The following is a 15,356-nucleotide window of genomic DNA, read 5'->3' on the forward strand; positions in this document are numbered from 1 at the left end:
TTGACAACTATGGTCTTCTCAAATCCCGTGGAACAATCATTCCACATGAAGATGATATTCCACGATTCGATCGAGGAACAAGAGATCATACTTCACTTCCTCCTCCTCCGATTATTCTCCCTATCCCACAAGTTCGAAGGCTTGAAAAGTTCAAACTCACTCAAGCCCTTTTGGCAAGTAAACATAAAGAAGGAAAGTCGGTGTGTGCACACGTCCTAGGGATGAAGTCACACATTGATAGGTTAAGAATGTTGGGATCCGTTGTCTGTGAGGAAATGGCTATTGATTGGGTTCTTCAGTCACTTCCTAACTCATATAGTGAGTTCGTAAGAGAGTACTATATGATGAACCACGACGTGACCCTTATAGATCTCACCTATATGCTTGTTGCTGCTGAATCAGCAATGGTTTGGCGCAATAGAAAAGCAAAGTTGATTGGTGAATATGCCTTCAAGACCTCTTTGGATATGGATAATGGCAACGAAAGACATGCTATGATCGAAAAGTTTGATTATAAGAGAAAGGCAATGTCTGAAGTAGTTCCATGTGCTGTTCCAAAAGAGTCGATTTGCTTTTATTGCCAGGAGAAGGGGCATTGGAGACGAAGCTGCCCTATTTACCTAAGAGATCTAAGAGATGGGAGAGTCGAAACGTATGACTCTAATATAGGTAAAATCCATTAACTAACTCTTTTAAGCTTCTATTCTAGATTCTTAATACATAATGTGATAATATTACAATTGATGTTTTTGTAGGATCGAAGAAAAGAAAGGAAGCTTAAGGGAAGAAGTGAGCAGAATCTAACCATGAAGGAATGGATTTCGATCGCATTTCTCGAAGATTAGATTATTGAGCTACTACTTGGAGTTAGAATAAGATTGCTAAGAAAGATGTATTAGCATAATTTTTCAATGAATTGCATTGTAAGGACAAATTTTTCCGCAATAAAATAAATTTTGATTTTTAATTTTTATTTATTTATTTATCCTTACAATGGCGTGTATGAAAATTGATGTTAAAATGTTTCTATTGTTAGCAATAATGGAGTTGGTTCTTATTATGTTATTTATGGAAAGTCGAGAATTTACCAAATAGGGAGAGTTTCTCATCGCCCAAGTTTCAATTGGACAGAAACTTGGAATCATGCAACTTGGTTGCACGATGAATGAGAAATTTCATATTTGGAAATTATACTAATTCATTGACAAAGTGTCAAGTGAAGGACTAGGAGATCGAGTACACAAAGTTGTGTGTTGATCAAAGTCCACCATAAAAGTAACAAAGATATTCGTCATGATTTACTAAAGGTTTAGTAAATATGATTATACTTATAAGATTAAGTGTAATTCTGAATTGATTAAAAAAGGGTTTAAATCAATAGCAGAACGAATAAAAAGAATCAAGTAGGCAGAAAGATAAAAGTTTCTCCATTCTAAGAAGAAGGGAGAGTACCTTTTATGCTTTATGATAGGTCTTAATGATTAAGAACCATATCTCAATTGATCCTCTAAGTGAGTCTTAGTACAATTGTATGTGTAAGAAGAGGAATCAAGAATTGAAGAAATGGTTAAATCAAGAAGTAAATCATACTTCGTTCCAAAACAAGTCTTAAAGTTAAGATTGTGACATTGAGTGGATAAGTATTAAGAAGGTTTATAACATTCATCAAATGTGGAAAGTTGTGATGTCTTGGATAAGACAAAGACCAACTAGGACCAATTTATGAAATGTTTTGATAAAAGCTACACTAACTCTTGAATATTTGTTTGTCAAGAAATGTTTTGACAAGAGAATCTTATATGTCAAGGAGTCAGTGGGAGTCTTAATGGTCTTGAAAGGTTTCAAGAACAAATCAAATAAACCTTATCGATCATCACTAGCACACGAGTTAAGGTTTACAACTTATCGTGTTGACATAATTTTGTTTATGTGCCATTCCAATTGAGTTAATTATGCATGTGAGTCCTATGAGTTCTCATTTGAATGCATAAAAGGCAAGGACCTTGATCAATACATTGATAGGAAAAGGTGAGCTGCTTAACTACTTGGAAGACATGGTGGGCAGCTATGCTACCATAAGGCAAGAAATCAAGATTAAGAAAGTTCGATCCATATAAGTTTGAATTTGTCGTAAACCTTGGTTTTGACAAATTGACATGGATAAGAACACATACACCATTAAAATCTAAGTGTCATAAGATTACCTCCTTCATGAAAATGATTGTGATGAAATTCTTTCACTAAGAAAGATTTTAAGAAGATAGTGATTGTAAAATTGCATTCTCGAATTCGATTATGGTTACGGTATCCCTTTCCATAACTTGAGTTGTGAGGTTTGGCAATTAGTCTTAATTGTTTAGACGCACATATGAACTATCAAAGGCAAAGGTGTATAAGTTCAAAAAGCCTTGATAAAAGATTATCAAAGCACTAAGTATTAAAAACATGAACTTAAGAAATTCAATAAGCATTGTTTTTTTTTTCTGAAAGTTAAGCTGTTTCTGAATACATGTCAAAGCTAGTGGGAGCATAAGTGTTAAGTTTATAATAATCATCATGATAGTGGGAGCATAAATGTTATGATTGTATGATTATTAAGGAAAGTATTGCAAGTTGGCAATATTAATTATAAAAAACAAGAGTCATTCTTTGCAAAATTGTAAGGATGGAATAGTTGTTTTGCTATAATTAAGGGAGAGAATATTATGCTTCATTTCAAATCTAAAGGCTTAGGTTGTGGAATGTTAATAAATTTAGTCAAGGGTACATAGTGTGTTCTTAAAATTTCGATTATGATTACGACATTCCTCTTCACAATTCGAATTTTAAGGACATAGCAAATAAAATATTATGGCGGAAGATTGATAAAGTATCAAATCTTTATGTAAGACATTATGCATTGTGTCCCATACGCTTCGGGTATAGGATCGATTGCAAATGCTATAATATTTGACCATTCTAAAATTTTCCAAATGTCTAGCGCATTTAGAGGGAAAAAGGACAAGAATCGGTTTTGACTAAGATAATTAAACAACTATCAAAGGACAATCCAAAGTTCGTCGAGGATTGGTCGCTTGTGAGTAGTTGGAAGTATAGTATTGGAAAATATGGAAATGTTTCCATATTGGATGGACCATATCGACATTATTATGAATAGATAAGATTCTATTAAGAATGAGTTGTCATATGGAAATATGGAAACATGTCCATATTAGGAATTGAATATAGAAAATCTTTGTCTAGATTAGAAACTTTTATGCAAAAGGATGTTCAAAGGAATGTACTTTGAGTGAGAGACATCATATCTAAGGAATTTTCTTGTAACAATATCCGATAGAGAACTTTGTAATATCATTGGCAATAGTCTTTGTGACGTTGGTGCAGTGACATTACAAAAGGATCATTGTATAAAGTGTTAGAATCTAGCATATTCTATAAGTGGCAAGTATTTGATATTCTTACACTTAAGAAAAAGGATTTGGAGTTGTGAAATGAGAATGGTTGGAAATGTGTTCAATTTGATCTATTTCACAAAAGTAAGAACCATAGGTAAACATTGTGTGCATGCTAAGAGCATGGGACAAGTGTAATAATTCAAGTAAGAAGTTGATTACCCGAAACGACAAATAATGAGTAATCGATATGGTGATAAATAAAAGGAGTTTTATTTATACTCAAAGGTTTGAGGCCATATGAGATTAGTATTATTCTTGTGTTTCACATTTGCATGTTTTGACTTCCAGAATAATTGAGTTTATTAAGAATAATCGAATTATTCGAACGGGCCACATTCGTTCATATGTTGGAAGTAGATATGAATAAAGACTGTCGTGAATTGGTGTGTAGATTGTCTAAAAGAGTATTAGACATAAGAAAATGTTTGCTGCAACGTTCATGAGTGCTTATGAATATGATTTGAGCATTGGATTAAACCCACGCTCACTTGGATCACTCCATGAATTGTATCACGAGTGATTGGTGAGACGATAACATCTTATATTCTTGAAACCAAGATGTGTCAGTTGTATCTTGCAAATCGGTTGCACATTGATAATATGTAAACGCACTAGTAACTTCGTGTTATAAAACATATTATTGTGTGTGATTCAGTGAGTGAGTGCAAGCAAGCATTGTATCAAAGTTTATCCGTTCCTATTATCCAAGGTAGGATAAAAGCGATATCTTTGGGCCCCTCGATGGTTTAATGATGACAAACGTAAATGCTCGGCCGGGCTAGGGCTAATTTGATTTGTTCAATTAGTCAGTCATCATAAATCGGAATTCGAGATATAGTACAAAGAGAATGATTTGAAATCATATCTCATATGATATCTAGAATGGAGGAATATATGATCCTTTATCTAAGGACACGCGTATCTGATATGATCAGAGTTGACAGCGGCTTTGGAAAGCTACGATTGCAGATCAAGATCTGAAGTCATACGCATAATAGTTATTAGACTTATCCAAGTGGGAGACTGTTGGATTAGTGTCTAAGTCCATAACTATTATGGCATGTACTTGACCCGATGGTGCATGGTCCTTTTGGGTTGCCTTCACCAAAGCAACTTGATAGGATGAATTATGGAGAGAAAGGATTAAATAAGATTTATTAATATATTATGAGAATAATATATTAAAGGAGAAATCATATTGTTTAATTAATATTAGTCAATAATTAATTGGTAATTAGTTTTGTGACTAAAAGAGATTAATTAAACTTAAGGGACTGGAATTGTAATTATAAGATAATTACAATTTGGGCTATGGATTGTCTTAAATTAATGAGTGGACGAATTCTATGGGGAAGCCCGTAAGGAAATCGTCCAAGGCCTTAATTAAAGGAGTCTATGGGTTGCTTAGGGCTTAAGCATCCAAATTAGGGTTTCCTTGTTAGATAACCCTAATTGCCTCCTATATAAAGAGATCCCTTATGACAAAAAACGTGGCTAAGACTTCTTCTAGGGTTTCACACGTTTTTGGGCAGCCTCCATCCTCTCTCCTCTTCATCCTCTTGCTTATGGTGTTTGTGAACCATTAAAGGAGTGACAATTGTGACTCTATGCTTTCTAAAGTCAATACAAGGAGATTTAGGATTGTTATTGCTACATAACAATCAAGGTAATATCTTAAACCCATTCTTATGTTAATATGATTACTTGTATGCTAGAATTAGGGTTTATAGTCTTGGATAACTTGCATGTACAATAGAGAAACCTAGATCCAAGCATTAGGGTTTGTATGAGCACATAGGATGTTCTTAGGACCAAAACCCATCAGTAACCACATCCAGTGCCCCATCGGTGGTCAGCTAAAATGCCATGCTCTTCACCACAGGTGCCTCCGCCTTGCCCTGACGACCATCAGTAATCCTCAAGGTGGCACCGCCACTGCTCCTCTTGACAATCTCGGACAATCGGTCTTTTTATGGCCGGTCTGATTGCAATGAAAGCAAATCAGAGCACTCCTGGGGAAGTCCCAAGTTACATGGCCCGACTGACCACAATCAAAACATACTGAACCCGTCAATCAACATGCCCCACCGTGCAACTTGCCGCACTTACCGCATTGGCTTCGACTCTGCGGGCCTCTGATGCGCAGAAGTCTTGGGCTTCTTAGCCTGGCCCACCGTTGTCTTCACCTCCACTGACTTCCACTTCATCCGAAGCTCCAACTCGATCTCCCGCTCACGGACCTTCTCAATTGTATCATCCAGGGTCTTACACCCCGAAAGTTCACAAACTCCCTGATATCCTCTCTCAACATATCATGGTATCTCATCTTTTTCATCTCCTTATCCACAGTTTACTGCGGAGCCAACAAATTCCTCTCCCTGAATTTGGTGGTAATCTCTGCCATAGTCTTAGTAGTCTGGCGAAGATCCTGGAACTCCCTCGTCAGCTGCTACACCTCTATAGTTAGTGTAAAATCCCTCTAGAACCTCGAAAAGAAATCCTCCCAAGTCATGATAGCCACTGCCCATAAAACGTTTACAATGAGCAGATCTAACACCAAACATGTTCCTACACTATTGGCTGCCCATAAAACGTTTACCAAAGACGGGTCCTCATTTGCTGATCCTACCCTTTATCGGTCACTAGTGGGTGCGCTTCGATGTTTGATCATAACTCGTCCGGATTTATCATATGATGTAAATCAAGCTAGTAAGTATCTTCATGCTCCAATAGATGTTCATTTTCAATCCATTAAACGCATCATACGGTATATCAAAGACACTATATCCTTTGGGATCACTTTTCGACGAACACATACTAATTCTATATTGGGCTACTCGGATGCTGATGGGGCATGAGGTCTTGAATTTATTCTCTTGGATTTCCAAGAAACAACCCACTGTTTCTTGATCTACCCGTGAGTCAGAGTATCGAGCTATGACCAATACAACAACTAAAATCGTATGGATTACACACCTTCTTCAGGAACTTCATGCCTTACCTCCTGATCATACAACATTGTTGTATGATAACAAACGTGCTCTGTTTATGTCTCAAAATCCAATTTCCCACAAGCGGGCAAAACACATTGATCTTGACTACCATTTTGTTTGAGAACTTGTTGCATCCGGCAAGCTTTAGACCAAGTTCATACCATCCAAGCTCCGGGTGACAAATATTTTTCACAAAGAGTCTTCCGTGTAAATAAATAAACTAAATCAATTCCTTGTGGTGTTTAGAAGAAACAAAACAGAAGAAAAAGTAGAACAAATTTATTACTCATAAAGTTAAACTAAAATAAGCACTGGAATTGCATTAATAAAAACACGCATGCCACCTATTTTTATACGAAAAGAATTAGATATCTAATGAAACTCTAAAATAATAAAAAAATCTTAATTAGGTAAGTTTTCTAATTAAACTCAAACTCTACTTTCCTAAAATGCCCTTTGAGTTAATAATATCCGATTAACCTGTCACACCCCCAAACCTGAACGGCAGAAACATTCGGGGGCGGAGGACGTCATGTACAATATCATAACAATTGAATAGTAAAGAAAGTACACACCACCATAATATATATTTGAAATTTTACATGATTGTTGTATTACATGTTTCAAAAATCAAATACAATAGGATGTTCCAAAAGATGTTACTAACGCCAGAGCATTAGTCCCCATAAGTAGTTATTAACCTGGTGTTTAGCAATTTCCTGAGAATACAAGTTATTACAAAGAAAAAGTGTCAACAATTAAGTTGGTGAGTTCATAAGTAGATATTTGCGTAAGTGCACGCCATTCGAAAAATTCTCGTTTGTTTTCCAGAAAATCCAATTTTCTTATAAAGTGAGTTATGAATCGTTGAGTTGTATAAAATGAATATATTGAACCAGGAAAATCCTATATTTTCCTAAAGTTGAAAAACAGTCTTAAATGCCCAAGACTGTTACATAAAATAATGATGTATAGTTTTATTAGTAAACAAAACTATAAGAAGGTTGTATTTTCACGTAAAAATTACTATAATATTACTTTTCCCGCAAAACATAATACCATAATAATTGTCTATCCTGTGAGTTTTCATAACCGTACTATGATGGATTTGCATGTAGCGACGTTCTTCAGGCGTCGAAGCGTGATGATATTTGTCACCTCACGGACTGTAGCTAACAGTTAGGGTGCGGAATCATGAGTCCCGTATAGATCTATACACACTTATCACGTTCTCCGAGCGGAGACTCTAGTTATAAAATAGAGCTTTCTTGTATACCTTGATAGGTACGATGAAGACGAATGACTCACATATTCTCAATTAAGTCACGTATTTTGTAATGTATATGTTTATGTCCAAAATGATTACCCTTTCTACAATATTGATAAAGGCATAATAACGATATGTATTTTCTTTGTATAAATGTAATGTTATAGTTGAAATGGTTACCTATGGTATGATGTAGTATGCAAACATATAAATAAAACATATTTCTATTTATAAAACATATTGTATCCCATGAGGGTAAAGTTGTGATGTGTGATGTTTTGCATGTTAACAACTTCATACGATAGTTATAACAATAGTATGAAAAGTATAGCAAAAGATTGATGTTTTTTACACGAGTTTAACTGTGTGTTTACTTGTATTCCCCACTTAAAAGTGTTTAAAAGCATTCAAAGTGTAGTCATAGGGGTATGAACTCACTTGGTAGAAGTGACGATTTGATGAAAATGATACTTTGCTCGGGTAGCACTTCGACCGGAAAGAAGTCGATTTCTCGGGGCTTCGAACTTCCATCAAAGCTTGGATATGAAACCGGGGCGTCGGGGTAGTCCCGAGGTGTTAAACACAGAGAAAAAGTAGGAGAGAGGTTAGAACTGAGCAACCAAACCCGGAACCCTCGACTTCTATCTATAGGTTGTATTTTCAGGGTTCACGCCGTGAACATGGAGTTGTTCACGTCGTGAGCTCGATCTTATCTCCTCCGTAGACTCGATGACTGATAGCCCGACTCTGGCACACATCAATCACTAGCTCACGTCGTGAGTTTCCTGACAGTGTGGGGTTTCCTGTCCCGAACTTTAGAAATTCATATCTCTCGCATACGATTTCCGATTTTTACGTTCTTTATACCCACGCGTAGGTGAGAATGTACTCTACAACTCTCGTTTAGACTTCGTCGGCTAATTTTGACTTTTATTTTTAATATTACATTTTTAACAGCCCAGGACACGAAAAGTCCGTTAAAAATTCATAACTTCTTCATCTGACGTCCGTTTTTGTCTGTCTTTTTACCGTTATACTACTATTGCCAAGATCTTTGATTCTCGTTTAGGTTGTGTTGGCTAAAAGTCGCTCGATCTCTATTTCGAGTTTTTAGTTGTCTACTGTTGTATTCAAAACTTAGAAAAATCATAACTTCCTTATACGAAGTCAGATTTGGACGTGATTTTTATGTACGTTTACGGTTTAATGATATCTACGACTTTCAGTTAGATACCTAAGGCTAAAAAGTATTTTATTGAAATTTCGCATTTTATGCCTAACAGTGTTTTACAGGTTTTGTTGCGGATCTTTGATTGGTCATAACTTCTTCGTTATAACTCGGATTTTAGTGTTATTTATATTTTTGAAAACCTTGTTACGATATCTAACAATTAGTACATTCACATTGAGATTTTTGAACATTTCATTTTGTCACTATTTTTATTATCATCTCAAAATAGGTTACAATACTTGACTTTAGGTTATTGCATTGACTTGAAATATCGGGTTGTTACATAACCGAACAATCATCCCTTAATCGAATTGCTCATACCACTCGTTCACAACAACCTTTAATCACCTTCTTTTCGAAGCATCTCGATTCTCGACTTTTCAGGACACCCGACCTTCACCTCGGTCACATCCAAAGTCTTCTCTTAATCCCTTTGATTGTTGACAACACATGTGACATATACCATGGCATCTCATTGGACATGTTCACTACGATCTAGACTTTTCCCAAATTCACGACCTCGGCCATATCCAAAGTTATCCAATTTGACCTCTAATTCCATAATGTTCACACTGTGTAGTTTCTCAAATCTCTTCCTTTGCTTCAATCATATTATTCAAAGAGGCGTCTCCACCGACCAAGAAATCAAAGCCACCCGCTTAACCTTTTCCTTTCAATCTGCAAAACGACCTGAATCCAAAGCCACCTGCTTTGACGGATCCTTCATGCCCGATTTTCACGCACCTCCCGACTTTCACACACCTATGTTGGTATCCCCTTATCACAAACAAACCGATCAAGAACTGTGAAATCCCGACAATAATCCCCTGCTAAAAATGTCTTAAAACAAACTATTCTTTGATCATAACTAACAACCACGGACCGCCTATGTTCATTACGGGTCACCCCGTCATCCCGTACGGTGCTCCCCGTCTCCCCACGACAATGGTCGACCCGAAAACACTTTACAGTCTCCGTCTTCTACTTTAAAACAGTCTCGAAACAGCCCTGTGTCCCGAACCTTCTTGTGTACCACAGAGAACACTTTACAATCCAAAGCCACCCTATATAAGTTGAATTTGTGGATATTTGGCCGTTGCCTCACTCGCTTCTGGTAGTATTTGTTTTTTGGAAACCGCTAAAAGGATTAAAAGAGCTCCACCCCTAGCAAGTTGCTAGAGAAAACAAATGGTAACAGTACAAGTACAAGGAATGAGAAGTTAGTATTCCTTTTTAAGTTTTAGTGTATATATCACTGATCTTATGCACATCAAACAAAAAGTATCAAGAAATTTGTCGGTCAATGTGTTAGTTTAGTAATTCTAAGACTTGTTTGTTGTTATTCTAATTAAAACATGAGGATATGAGAACTCATATTTCTTTGTATTTATGAATTGATATATATATATATATATATATATATATATATATATATATATATATATATATATATATATCACCGTTGTAAAAATCCCGACTAGGTCCCGATTAATCCCTAAGCACTACTCGACCGATTAGAGGGCGCCTAGCGATTATTCCCTGCATACATAATGAGTGAAACATTACAAAACGATGCAATTTTAACATTTTAAAGAAATTTTATTTCAGTGGAAACTATTTGAGACATGATTAGTGTTGGATTAATCATATTAACCTATTTTGTTATCATATTAGTGGTATTTATGAACTTTGATATGATATTAGTCATATTTAATTTTTTAAAATTCTACAAATTAGCAATTAATGATCCCCGATAAATCTCCGCCTAGCCGATTAATCCCTTGACCTTAGTCCACCGACTATCTAACGTCGAGCGTTTTTTATAACCTATATATATATATATATATATATATATATATATATATATATATATATATATATATATTGGTTGGTACGGTATAACCGTGGTATTCAAAATTTCATACCATTACCGTACCAAGACTACTTAATTGGCATGGTATTACCCGCCAAACATATTGACTACCAAACAACTTGGCTACCGATTTAATTGGTTCGGTTGGTAACATGTTGGTTGGTTCTCTGTGGTACATATTTGCCAGCCCTAAATTTAATGCATAAAAAATCATATTCACAAATTAATAACTTATATACTCATAAATTAATACATAAAAAACACATATTCACAGCTTAATAACTTACTGAATTTTATTTGAGGCGTTTCATCAAACACTTTGTGTGCACAACATACATCAGATCCACAATCACCATAAACACATCAGATCTGACCAAATATATCAGAGTCTCATCATCTTCAATGTCAGGCGATGTTATTTGGTTCTTCGGTGATGTTTGACGGTGGTGTTTTGACGGTAAGAAAAGATTCATATCATGAGAGAAAAACATCAAACATTTTTCATGTTATCTGAAATGAAGAACACAAAATCAAGTGTGTGACTTGAAGAACATGAAAGCATATCTCTCTAATACTCTTTCAATGTCACCAGAGCTCACGGATTTGGATGTTATTGGTGGCAGAAATCATAGATCTGGACGCCAGTGGTGGCGGAAATCATAGATCTGAACTTAAGCTTGCATATCTGGAAGACAAAACAACAGATCTAGAGTTTTTGACTCCATATCTAAGATCAGTGGAGTCCGAAGGTAGATCTGAAGCGAAAACCATTGGCTACTCGACATTCCGACGACGAAAGGCGGTAGAATACGACGGCGATAGGTGGCAGGAATCATAGATCTGGACCGGAACTCATAGATCTAGATGTTATTAGTGGCGGAAATCACAAATTTGAACTTCAACTTACATATTTGGATGACAGATCTGGTGGTTGAAGAAGAAAAACGTTGATCTGGTCGTCACAGTTCCAATAGATCAGTGGAGTTTTTACTCCAGATCTGAGATTAGTGGAGTCTAAAGGTGGACCTGAAGCGAAAAACATTGGTTACTCATCATTCAGACGTCGGAAAGCATCTGATGACGGTGGCGGTAAGCGGCGACGATAGGCTGCAGGTGACGTAGGTAGGTGGCAAAGGTGGTTTTGGGTTTTGTGTTCTTGAGAGAGTTTGAGAGGTTTTAGGAAAGTTTTTTGTAAAAAATGTTTGAAAGTGTTAGAAATATTGTTGGATAGTAGACAAAAAGAAACTAAAATTAAATGCTTCTTAGGGTTCTTAACTTTTGGGGGTTTTCATTTGAACTTTTACCTATATATATATATATATATATATATATATATATATATATATATATATATATATATATATATATATATATATATATATATATACTAGGTTAAAACCCTTGAAACCCATGGATGTTAATTTTAAATAGAATTAAAAATTGATTATGTAATAAATCATTGGAAGTAAGTTGTTATTTTAAATTATCTATGACACGAGTAAAACATAAAAGTAACATTCGGTCCAAGCCTATTTAATTATTTGGAAAGCTTTAGGTAAGCAATAGTTCTTAAGGAAGACCGAACAAACAAACTCAGACGTATTTTTCTTTTTATATATATGAAATAGCACCATTTCATAAGAACCTGGCGAAAAGGATTTAACACCATTTCATAAAATGTTTACAATCTTCTTTTAGAATCCATATAAATGATTTTAAAGGAAAAAAGAAATATACTAAAAATAAATGATTTTAAAGGAAAAAAGAAATATACCATCATTATAGTTGATGTTTTAATCGCAAGTATCATGTTTTCATTGTCTTCTTCCCATCGATGCTTCTTACTGTCCCCTTTCCCATCATTGCTTCAAAATTTCAATAAGGAAAAAAATGAAAATAAAGAAATAGAAATTAAATTAAAAATTGATTACCCTTTATGATATTTTTTATTATAATATTCTTGTTTAAATATTTTAACTAAAAAGTCATTTGTCATATAAATATAAGATTTTTAATTATTTATACTTTGACATAAGCTCATTTAAACACCTAAATAGCAATACGTTTTAAAAGTACAATGCTATAACTGGATGAAAGCATTTGGAAATGTCCAAAATCATTATTAAATCTCAAAATTATTTGACTTGATTGGCTCCCAAAAAACCGATAAAAGTGGCTTTAGATCGATGAAATGATATGGCATTTTCAAACTGGATCCAAAAAATATGAAGTTGCAATGACATGTGAGGGCAAAATGGTATTAGTTATCAATTTTTAAAAAGGGTAAAACCGTAAATTTGATGTTCTTCTAACTTTTATTTGGCTGTCTTGGAACATTCTTGCATTCTTCTCTTTTCCAATTTTAGTGGTTTTAGTCTCCTTGCAAGTTTTGACCCACAAAAAATTGATACACAAATGATTATCCTACATTTGGAAATATTTACATCATTAACTTTCACTAAGATATATACAAACCTTTATCTTATGTATTAAATGAATGATAGTTCTATCAATGGATCTTATTGTTGCTTTAATGACAACACCATCCGAACTAACTACACGAAACTGAAACTAAGGATGTGTAATCTGTAGTTGATCATGGACATAACTGTAATATAACATGGAGGATAAATGAGGACTCCATCCTTTAATCTTGGAAGATGTTACTGATCTTTCCCTGGTCCAACCAAAACACATATCAAAATCTTGAAATTTGCTATAAAACTCGAGTAAAACAAATGACAGAATACAATAACTAATTTCTAGATCTAAACAACACAAATTTTGGTGAAGTTCACACACTTTTACTAAACAAACATAGAAATTGAAAACATTTTTGGTTTCATTAGTTAATTATATACTGTAAACAGTGGGTCAAATAGATTAAATTTTATCAACTATTTAGTTATATTCAACAATAACACCGTAATTGAAATTAGAAATCCTCATCACATAAGAACTACAAGAAGGCATTGAATCCTCCCAACGGATGATCGTTGTTGATCTTACCAATCGTTGTTTATTAATTTTTTTCACGATTGACTTTTTACCTGCTATCCAAGCCAATTGAGTAATGGCATATGCTTAAGAGATAACAGCCAAGTCCCTGCAACAGAGTAAAATAAATCAATTTTTTTTAGAAAACATGAACATGCACTATTAGAAAAAAGAATACCAGCAACAAAATCGTTGAAAGATAGACCATCAACAACAAAATAAATGGAAAAGATGTTAGTCATTGAGGCATTTTGTCAAACAGTTGGTGTTCATAAAAACTAAAACAACCCAAAAAAAATCCAAAATTTATGTTAAATAACCAAATTCTACACAACCCGGGTGGAGATATATTATTATGGTGGTTAATCTAGATTTCCATGAACATGATTTTTGCACAATTTCATGTTGAAGCCCACATATTCCATATTTCATACGGCTTAGATCCTACACATCAGAATACAAAATTGAAGAAATATACACAACAATAAACAATATTTAGTTCTTATCTTAATCCAGAAGAAGTTAATCATGCCTACAGGAAGCAATAAGAGTTAAATTATTTAAAGTATAAGAAGACCCAAAAGGGGATTGGATGCATACTAAGATGAGAGACCCGCGAGTGAATCTTACCTGAAATGAGAGAGACGAAGGTGAAGGAGATGATTAGCTTTGTTGGAGATGAATGCGCGTTCAAGGTATATACGAAGTCGACAGAAGGAATAGTGAATTTGATTCAAATTTGGATATTGAGTCCTGATTTCTTGCTATTAGCGTGTTGATTTATTGATGATTGCTGATTTTATAAATGCATGTAACAGAAAGAAAGGAATCAGAGTTTTATTCAGTGTTTGAAATTTGAAATTTCAATTGCAGGAAATCAGGAACAAAATCAATATAAAGATTTAAGAACATTCCGGATTTCATGAATTGAGTTTTAAGCAAATATAAAACATATTGAATGGCAATGGGTAAAAATCATAGAAAGGGTGTTTTAGGAAATCCATCATAGAAAGGGCGTTTTAGGAAATCCACTTTGAGAGAATGAGCGGGAAGAAAAGCTTGGGGGCGAAGGAGGGAAAGCCAGGTCGCAATAAGAGTACTTATTTATTATAATAGGGGGTATATATATATATATATATATATATATATATATATATATATATATATATATATATATATATATATATATATATATAAAAGTTTATTAAACATCACGAAACCAGCCATGGAGAAAGAAAACTATCTAAATTTATCAAATATTATCGTTTTCTTATTATAGTATTAGTCAAAAGGTTTGTTAAACATCATATCTTTACAAACAGTTTTCAACAAAAATAAGTCACTTTATGTACTTAAATATACAACCTTCTTAATCACATGGTATTGTTATTTATATACGCAAACACAAATTTCGCATGAACTTCTTGACCTTAATCTTGTAATCTTCTCTATATTGACCATCATATACACACATGTGATTGTTATTTATACACACACACACACGCACGTATATAGTGTATATTATATCTACCCACAGATG

The sequence above is a fragment of the Lactuca serriola genome, chromosome 7 (genome assembly GCF_051521515.1).
Source record: "Lactuca serriola cultivar US96UC23 chromosome 7, Lser_US96UC23_V15, whole genome shotgun sequence".
Lineage (NCBI taxonomy): Eukaryota > Viridiplantae > Streptophyta > Magnoliopsida > Asterales > Asteraceae > Lactuca > Lactuca serriola.